This window comes from Scyliorhinus canicula, chromosome 19, assembly GCF_902713615.1.
Source record: "Scyliorhinus canicula chromosome 19, sScyCan1.1, whole genome shotgun sequence".
Lineage (NCBI taxonomy): Eukaryota > Metazoa > Chordata > Chondrichthyes > Carcharhiniformes > Scyliorhinidae > Scyliorhinus > Scyliorhinus canicula.
The window spans coordinates 24,992,284-25,003,144 of record NC_052164.1 but is presented as its reverse complement, the minus strand read 5'-3'; positions in this window follow the sequence as shown (position 1 = coordinate 25,003,144).

Sequence of the window (10,861 nt, the reverse complement as noted above, 5' to 3'; positions counted from 1 at the left end):
GTTCCCAGGCCAAATACTCCATCATGGTTCTCATGAATAATGGTCGCAGGAAACAAATAGATAGCCAGTGCTCTCGGGCCATATCCCAGCAAAGAGTCACCAGCTTCAAAGAGAAAAGAGATCCGGAGATTGTTGATGTAGAAAACTGAACAAAATCACATTTAAAAGTGATGTGACTGTTTTATAGATGTGCAGTATTGTTGTGGACAGCTGCAGCTCCCCAAATCAGTAATATATATATAAATGATTTAGATGAGGGTACTAAATGTAACGGGCTGCATTCTTCCACCCTTTCCGCTGCAAGATCACCATGGGGGGGACGCAGACCATGTAAAGATCCATTGACGTCAGGTGGGAATTTCCCGTTGCAGAGTGGGTGGGCCGGAGAATTAATAATTATAATCTTCATTGTCCCAAGTAGGCTTATATTAACACCGCAATCATAGAATTTACAGTGCAGAAGGAGGCCATTCGGCCCATCGAATCTGCACCGGCTCTTGGAAGGAGCACCCCACCCAAGGTCCACACCTCCACCCTATCCCCATAACCCAGTAACCCAATAATCCCACCCAACACGAAGGGCAATTTATCATGGCCAATCCACCTAACCTGCACATCTTTGGACTGTGGGAGGAAACCGGAGCACCCGGAGGAAACCCACGCCCACACGGGGAGAACGTGCAGACTCTGCACAGATAGTGACCCAAGGCGGGAATCAAACCTGGGACCCTGGAGCTGTGAAGCAATTGTGCTAACCACAATGCTACCATGCTGCAATGATGTTACTGTGAAAAGCCCCTAGTCACCACATTCAGGCACCTGTTCGGGTACACTGAGGGAGAATTCAGAATGTCCAACTGATCAAATTCCACCCAACATCTCTAAATTTGCAGGTGACACAAAGCTGGGTGGGAGTGTGAGCTGTGAAGAGGATGCAGAGATCCTTTAGTGTGATTTGGACCAGTTGAGTGAATGGGCAAAGGAATGGCAGATGCAGGATAATTTAGATAAATGTGAGGCTATCCATTTTGGGGCGCAAAAATAGCAAAGCAGATTATTATCTGAATGGCCATAAATTAGGAGAGGGGAACGTGCAACGAGATCTGGGTGGTCAGTCACTGAAGGCAAGCATGCAGGTGCAGCAGGCAGTAAAGAACGCTAATGGTATGTTGGCCTTCATAAAAAGAGGATTCGAGTGCAGCAGCAGGGATGTCTTGCTGTAATCATACATGGCCTTGGTGAGGCCACACCTAGAGTATTGTGGGCAGTTTTGGTCTCCTTATCTGAGGAAAGATGCTCTTGCTCGAGAGAAGGTTTACCAGACATATTCCTGGAATGGCAGGACTGACGTATGAGAGATTGAGTCGGTTAGGATTGTATTCACTGGAGTTTAGAATAATGAGGGGTGGATTCCATAGATGCATATAAAATTCTAACTGGACTGGATAAGGTAGATGCAAGAAGGATGTTTCTTATGGTGGAGGTGTCCAGAAGCAGGGGTCAGATTCGGAGGATACGGGGTAGATTGTTCAGGACAGAGATTAGGAGAAATTTCTTCACCCAGAGAGTGGTGAGCCTGTGGAATTCGCTACTACAGGAAGTAGTTCAGGCTGATGTGTTTTCAAGAATCAGTTAGATATAGCACTTGGGGCGGATGGAATCAAAGGACATGGGGGGTGTGTGGTTTGGGATCAGACTATTGAGTTGGATGATCAGCCATGATCTTAATGAATAGCAGAGCAGGCTCGAAGGGCCGAAAGGCCTCCTCCTGCTCGTATATGTTTCTAAATAGCGTTCTGATTTAAATCGGCTAACACTGCACAAACCTGTCAGTGAATTTGGGAGTATTTTGATACCAACGAGGCTGGATTCTCCACTTTGCAACAGCGGAAGCGCAATTTGCGAGCAGGTGGAGAATTGTGCGTAATTCAAAAATCAAGGTTTATGCCCAGTGCCAATTCCAGCGCCATGCTCTGGTCCCTCCATGGTGATGAAATCAAAACTTGTGCCACGCAGAACCGTCACTTGCATGGATTTAAATCTGATTAGCGGGTTGGGCACCATATGCTCCGACCTTCCATGATGCTTCACCCCTCTTAGGTGGAAGTCACCTGGGCACGAATTAGTGCAAATATTTGCAAACTGCGCCTGGGCGTCATGGCTGCTGAGGAGGAGCAAGGAGGTAAGGAAACTTTTAAAAACTCTCCAAAACTGTTGGGCTTGCTGGTGGGCGGCTGCCTGGGCTGGGGGTAGTAGTGGAGAACAATTTGGTGACAGGTCTGTGGATTTGGGGTGTCCCCTTCAGGATCGGGGTGACCTGGGTCAGAGCACTATTGCTGCAATATGTGTTTTAGTTTTTTAAAATTTAAAGTACCCAATTTACTTTTCCAATTAAGGGGCAATTTAGCGTGGCCAATTCACTTAAGGTTGCACATCTGTGGGTTGTGGAGGTGAGACCCACGCAGACATGGGGAGAATGTTCACACTCCACAGAGTGACATGGGGCCGAGATCGAACCAGGGTCCTTAGCACCGTGAGGCAGCAGTGCTAAGCACTGGGCCACCGTGTCAACCATGCAGTATGTGTTTTAAGCGCATCCCTTGAGCTAGTTACAGGCCCCTGGCTGTTCACTCTGCTCACTGATCACCCAGGCCACCCCTCTGCAAACCCTCATACCCCAGCAGTATTACCAAAGGATGTGTGGGGCCAAGCTCAATCAATGGCCCATCAGGTGCTGACACTCCTCAGTGCACTCATTAGAAGCGCAGCCACACTGCAGGGGAGAAAGGGGAATAGCAGAGCTCACCTCAAACAAGAGACACATGCACCATGACTTTTGGCACTCTCCCTGGTACATTTCCCCTCTCTGGGCAGAGGCCACACCAGTGACAATATCAGCCAGTCCACCCCTCAGGACCACCAGCTCTCGCCAAGAGCTGCCTGCCCATTGCGCCCCTGCTCCCATCCATCCTGCCCCTGGTCAGTTTGTCACCACTTTGTGTGTCACACCCAGAACCCACATCACACTAAAGCTACGCTTCCAGCAGATGTACACTTCCCTCGCTCACCCGTATCCGTAGGACCTGCCCACACACAAGCCTCTAAGCATGGAGGCAATTTGTGGCACAAGATCACCTTCTGACTCACACAACCTGTTGGTGAGATAACACACAGTCCACCCAGTGAGGAAACCTACAGTAGATCCCACTGGGACCCACTGATACCTTGTTGACAGGCCTGGTGCCGCTGATGGAGACAGGGATGCAGTGCAGACAAAACAAATGTCCCAGCCTGGGACTATCGGGACCTGCCAGTCAGCGCCGGCCCTAGAGTTGCTGGCGCCCCGGGCAAGTTGAACTTCGGCGCCCTTGGAGGGGGGCGGGGCCGAGAGGGGCGGGGCCGAGAGGGGGGGCGGGGGCGAGAGGGGGGCGGGGGCGAGAGGGGGGCGGGGGCGAGCGGACCCGAGGGGGGCGGGGCGGGGGGGGCGGGGCGGAGGGGGGGGGGCGGGGCGGAGGGGGGGCCGCCCTGGGGGAGTGCGGCCACCGCGCATGCGCTGGTTGGCACCTGCCCAACTGCGCATGCGCGGGACCAGAGTCTCTGGCGCCCCCTAGCACATGGCGCCCCGGGCGACTGCCCGAGTTGCCGGTGCCTTGAGCCGGCCCTGCTGCCAGTCCAGATCTAGTGGGCCATATTTAAGGCCCCACTGGTGAGCCCCTATTGGGTGGGCCTCCACCCGCTCAATCTGGGAACTCATATTCTATGAAACCTACGGAGAGATTAATCATCAATTCCCGCATGGTCTCCATGAGGCTGTAACAGTCATTTTAATTCCACATTTTTGTTGAATTCTAATTTCATCATCTGCCATGGCAGGATTTAAACCCAGGTCCCCAGAGCATTGCCCTGGATCTATAGGTTACTAGCCCAGTGACAATACCACTACATCAGTGCCTCCCCATCACCTTGGGCAACATCTTGATTATGAAAAGTGTAGTTACAAACACGGGTAGCTTTAAGTTTAAAGTTTGGCAATTTTCAGATGGTGAGTTGGAAGGAGGTGGCAAGTTGCCGGGGATTTGTTTCAATGATGAGCAGGAATGACACAGGAAGAAGGAGTTTCGGAGTTTGAAGATGAGTATGAATGAGATTGGTAGGATGAAGTGCAAGACTGAAGGAAAAAAAATTATGGTGATACTGAAGGAGAGAAAGACGGAGGAACAAGAACGTAGAAAGTATTTATATCTGCATATGTAGGATTTTGAGAATTTAGGAAGATGATTTATAGATGTATGAAAAGGGTTGAGGGTGTTTGTGGTTAATGGAAAGACGGGGTTCATGGGCAGGTGGGTAAATTCAGGGTCTTGGAGTAATGTGATCAGGTTATGGAATTTTGGGAATGAAGGTGGTTTTATGATGACATAGACATAGAATTTACAGTGCAGAAGGAGGCCATTCGGCCCATCAAGTCTGCACCGGCTCTTGGAAAGAGCACCCTACCCAAGCCCACACCTCCACCCTGTCCCCATTACCCAGTAACCCCACCCAACACTAAGGGCAATTTAGGACACTAAGAACAATTTAGCATGGCCAATCCACCTAACCCGCACATCTTTGGACTGTGGGAGGAAACCGGAGCACCCAGAGGGAACCCACACACACACACGCGGGGAGAACGTGCAGACTCCGCACAGACAGTGACCCAAGCCGGGAATCGAACCTGGGACCCTGGAACTGTGAAGCAATTGTGCTAACCACAATGTTACCGTGCTGCCCCATGATGATGCTGCCTACATGATGAGTAAGCATGGGGGAGTAGAATGGAAGCTCTAGCAACCTGGGGTATGCAATTTTAGGAGTGAAGGGGCATATGTTTGGGGAAATAGCATGGGATATGTTAGGAAGCCTGAGATTTTAGGAGAAGGTGGTAGGGTAGGCATGGAATGTTCAATTAGCAGGAATGAGATTTCTGACATTTGGCAACACTTGCAAGAGGATATATGTATATATATATATATAATCTTTATTGTCACAAGTAGGCTTACATTAACACTACAATGAAGTTACTGTGAAAAACCCCAAATCACCACATACAGGGGGAAAATTCAGAATGTCCAATTTACCTAACAGCATGTCTTTCGGGACTTGTGGGTGGAAAGAATTGATGTTAGGTGAGGAGGCACTGGGATTGGGAGGAATAGGGAAATATTGAACTCTGACGAATTGGAATGGTACAAATGAGGTGTAAAGAATTGGTTTGGAAATAGATTAGACATGGGAATAGCAAGAACAATTTCCAAAGTCTGAGAACAGTATATTGGGATGTGCAATCATGAGTTGTATTTTCCAGGTTGTTGCAGTGCAGCATGAGTAGTGCTTGATTCTGGAAATATTCGGTATGGGGCTTTGCGGTTTGATAGTTTGGGGAGTTTTGGATCTGAGAGCAAGGGTCATAGCATTTGGAAGCATGAAACCTGCATGATTCCGTAAAGGTGGGAGGGGCACTGCAGATGTGGCAGAATTTGGGATGAGGGCATTCCGATTTGGTAGAATTGATAGTGCAGAAGGATGCCACTCGGCCCATTGAATCTGCATGGCCCCACCAGCCTTTGGAAAGAGCACCCTACTTAAGCCTACACCTCCACCCTATCCCTGTAACCCAGTGACCCCACCTAACCTTTTTGGACACGAAGGGCAATTTAGTATGGCCAATCCACCAAACCTGCACATCTTTGGACTGTGGGAGGAAACCAGAGCACCCGGAGGAAGCCCACGCAGTCACGTGGAGAACATGCAGACTCTGCACTGCAGTGACCCAAGCCGGGAATCGAACCTGGGACCCTAGAGCTGTGAAGCAACAGTGCTAACCACTGTGCTACCGTGCTGCCCAGGATTGAAAATATGTTGGCTTAATAGGGCACAGGCACGTGGAGGGTTTTTGGGATGGTGGGAGATTGAGGAAGGCATTGTGATCGCCGTTTTCTGAGAAGGATGTGAGACTTCGAGAGGAAAGCCACAGGGGCTCAGAGCGAACTCGGGTCAGTGAATAAAGCAGGAGGAAGCAGAGAAAAGGTGCTGGCATTTGGAGTTGGGAGCCACAAGAAGTTGCAGCAGAGAATGAAGCAGTGATGGAGTCGGTCACTCTCCAGACACAGCAATAACTTAGGTTGCTAACAGATCATCGAGCAACCTTTCATGACATTTTGAATTCCTCACATTTGAACCCACCGCATCGTTTAACAACAGGTAGCTCCGTTCTCTGAATTGCATAGTGCCAACACTAGCGGTAAGTTTTATGAAAGAATGTCATAACTTGTCCTTTCTCTTCATAGGTACTGACTAACCTTTTACATGCTTCTGGTATATTTTGTTCTTTTATTTCAGTACTTTTCATTTGACTCAATTCTTGCAACCGCTGGAAAAATAACAAAATGCTGCAAATTCTGGAAATCTGAAGCAAAAGAGAAAAAATTGGAAACACTTAGCAGATGAAAACTTGACCTGGTGTGTGTTTCCAGCTGAAAGGAAAGACATTTCCACAGCATTTAACTAAAATCGCTAGGCATTTCACATACTGTTAAATAAGTGCAGAGACTGCAGGGAAAAGTGGAAGCCATTTTGCACACAGTTAGATTCCCAGCATCAGAATAATATGTATGGCTGATTAGACTGTTTTGAGTGGTGCTGGGTCAGCATACCGGGAAAACTCACTGCTATTGAAAATGGAAATCTGCCCGAGGCGAATGCTGCGTTTTCCAAATCTATTTATGTGAATGATCTTTTCCTGACATAATTCAACATTTGGAATTCTCTTCAGTTCTACTGGCACTCGCTTGAAATTCTTAAATGGTTATGTTGAAAATCTTCTGCTTGAATAGGGAATGATTGATCTTTCGTGATCACCCATTCTTGGCTTAAAAGCTTCATTGAATGCTACATCTTTTCCCTTTGTTTCCTGCCAGTTTTCTCCTTCGAATAGTGTTAGCACGCAGCTGAGGTGCAATTTTGTAGAAGTGTTGCTGTACGTCACCTTAGTAACCACTATTTATGTGTTAGCCCTGACAATGACTCAGCAGCCTTTGACCAGAGGGGGAAATAATACAGCCTAAACCTGCCTTCCCCTGACTTACACACATACTTCCAGCAGGGATTTCTGAATTGTAGTCAAGAGCGGGAAACCTGGGTTGATTTTATTTCTATCCTTCCTGCTGACTTCTCCCCGACTTGAGGGTGGCTCCCCTCTGATCATTCCGGCTGCAATCAGCTAACAGCACTGGGATTTTCCGGCCATTCACACCAGCGGGATGTTCCGGTCCCACCGACGGTGCACCCCCGCCATGTATTTCCCAGCTGTGAGGGGAGCATTCAACGGGAAATTCCGTTGACAACAGGGAGATCAGAAGATCCCGTCGCTGGCCAATGGCGGACCACCTCCGCCGCCGTGAAACACACGGTGGGTTGCGTGGAGGTCATTTTTGCCCTCATCTTCACTTTGGTTTATGGTGCAATTCAGCATGGGTAGTCCAACAGCTGTTTGAAATGCAACAATGCCAGATTCACCTATTGATTGTAACATTCTGGGAAATGTTCAGAATATAAAGGGTTAATGTCATATCATTATTAACCACTAGATGGAGCTAGATGCAGAACTATATAAAGCATTGACTCACAGACATCTGGGAAAGAGATAAGGAGAGCTAGAGAGAGCAATGAAAGACAGGACAGTACAGTTACAGATAGAGTGTAGAGACTAGTGTTAGTTGAGTGAAGATTGAAGATTACTAGACTATTGTTTCTATAGGAGTAAGTGGTCGAGCTTTAATAAATGTTAGCTTTGCTAATGAACTTAGCTTCTGTGGTCTTTGTGAACACTATGACATCCGTCCTTTTTTCTTATAAATCTAGAGTACCTAATTCACTTTTCCAATTAAGGGGCAATTTTAGCACGGCCAATCCACCTACCCTGCACATCTTTGGGTTGTGGGGGCGAAACCAACTCAAACACAGGGAGAATGTGCAAACTCCACACGGACAGCGACCCAGAGCCGGGATCGAACCTGGGACCTCGGCGCCGTGAGACAGCAGGGCTAACCCACTGTGCCACTGTGCTGTCTTGCGACATCCATCCTGAGAACAAGAATGACAAAGAATGCCACAGTGATGACTCTCTTAAATAAAATATCATAGCCTATGCAAGACTTAGAGCTTGCATAATATTTCATAAGCAAAGGCAGGGAGAAGAAAAAGTAAAAGTAAATGACTGAGGAATGCGGAATTTGAAACAAAAACCGAAAATACTGGACAATGTCAGCAGGTCTGGCAGCGTCTGTGGAGAGAGAGAAGGCAGCTGACGTGTCGAGTCTGGATGACTCTTTGTCAAAGCTGGGGAGAACTGGAAACAGGATGAGAATGGTACTCTTGTGGGGTGGGGGCCGTGGGGCTGGATAGAAGGTCACCGATAGGTGGAGAATGACAAAAATGACAAAAAGATAAATGGTGATCATAGTCACTAGAAGGGTGCTGATAGTGGCACATTAAGAAGAAAAGACCACTTGTCTCATTGAAGTTGATTCCACTCATATTCTGGCACTGGCAGTTTAACTAAATTTTGTAAATCCCATGAATTTTGACACTATCACTGTGCCAGATAGGTGAGAGTTGAAAGTACAAAATATATAAAATTAAGTCAATCAAAGCACATGCAATAGCAGCTACAAAAATCTAGGAAAGTCTTGGAAAGAATCATCTCTGACGTATTATTTGTTCACCTTGATCATTGGGCTGAATTATATGTACCTTGAATATGGGCGGGAGCATATGTTTTGGTCCTGTCCAAAACTGGAGAGGTATTGGTGGGAGATCCTGAAGGTAATCTCAAAGGTGGTGCTCGTCAGCCTCAAACCGGATCCCCTAGAAGCCATATTCGGGGTGTTGGATCGGCCGGGGTTGGAAGCGGGTGTGGAGGCAGATGCCTTCGCCTTGCTAATCGCCCAAAGGCGGATTCTGTTGGGGTGGAGGTCGGCTTCTCCGCCCTGCGCCTCGGCGTGGGGGGAGGGGGGGGGGGGCCTGCTGGAGTTCTTAACGCTCGAGAAAGTAAAGTTCAAGTTGAGGGGGAGGATGGAATGGTTCTAAAACTAATGGGCCTTGTTTATCATGTATTTTCATGAATTGAATGACATCCTACATTAGGGGTGGGTGTTTGGAATGCATAAGTTATTGATGATTCTTTTTCATTGGTATTCAAAATGTTGGGAGCTGTTTGAGGGCGGGTGGGATAAGGGGATTGTTGGCTGGGGGATTGCTATTGAATTTGTTGTTGATTATCTGTTGTACATTTTATGATAATATGAAAAAGGAGAATAAAAATATTTATTAAAAAATATATATGGGCGGGAGTCCTTTCTGGTGTTGGCAGCTTGTTGACCTCTGTCCCCGCCTTTGAATGATGGCGGAAAATGCATGTGGCGGCGAATTAATGGTAGCCTGGTGAGATGCTGGACGACAGCTTCTGTGGATGGTGGGCTGTGAGCCTGATGGGCTAATGGGGGTGGACATCTGGGCATAGAGGTGGCAGGCTATGACTCATGTACAGGGACCTTGGACAGAGAACTGCATCGGGGATCACCGTTTTGAGAGAAACATAAAGTTTTATTGCTAAATTAGATCATTTCCAAAACCGGAAGAGGTGAGTGAACGTTTTAAAATATGTATGCCTGTTATTACTGATGAGAAACTTTCAGGACCTTAGCCAGGCAGAAAATAGCATTGGTTGCAGCTGACCCTACTGCGAAGGATAGAAATAAATAAATAGGTAGAACTCATATGTATTCAGGATATTATACTTTAGAATTAAGAAAGTGAACACATATTCAAATATAGCCATTTTTACTCTGAAGTCTTAAAATATATACATGGCCAGCACTTGCTGACTGTTTTGGTTTCAACAGGTGTTAAACAGGCCTCATCTGTGCCATGCATAAAGTAACACCAGCGTTTTTCAAGTTCTTTTCATGCTAAGCAAACAGAAGAAAAAGCTGTAAAGTAATTTTCAAAGGAAGTTTAAAAGCTTTTATGGTGGTATTGTCTCTCCTTATGTTTTTAGGAATCATTCTTAAGTCTTAACTGAGCACATTAGCGGGTGGCACGGTGGCGCAGTTGTTAGCACTGCTGCCTCACGGCGCAGAGCACCCTGGTTCGATGCCGGAGTTTGCACATTCTCCCCGTGTCTGCGTGGGTCTCACCCCCACAACCCAAAGATGTGCAGGGTCATTGGATTCGCCACGTTAAATTGCTCCATAATTGGAACAAATGAATTGGGTACTCTAAATTTTTTTTTTTTTAACTCAGCAAATTAGAAAAGCAGACTTTAAAATATCTGGGACGGGATTCTCCATTCCTGAGTCTAAGGGTACGATTATGCAGCCTTGTTACATTCGCGCTCAAGCGCATCGAGGCCGATGGGGCAGCACGGTAGCACAGTGGTTAGCACTGTTGCTTCACAGCGCCAGGGACCCGGGTTCGATTCCCAGCTTGGGTCACTGTCTGTGCGGAGTCTGCACGTTCTCTCCGTGTCTGCGTGCATTTCTTCCGGGTGCTCCGGTTTCCTCCCATAGGTCCCGAAAAACGTGCTGTCAGGTAATTTGGACATTCTGAATTCTCCCTCTGTGTACCCGAACAGGCTTGGAATGTGGCAACGAGGGGATTTTCACAGTAACTTCATTGCAGTGTTACTGTAAGACTACTTGTGATACCAATAAAGTTATAAAAAGAATAGCGGGAGAGGCCAAAAATGAGAACTGCGCCAGGTGCCAGACAGCTTATGATGCAACCGGCCTGCTACCGTAAGCAAAATCAGAATCCCGCC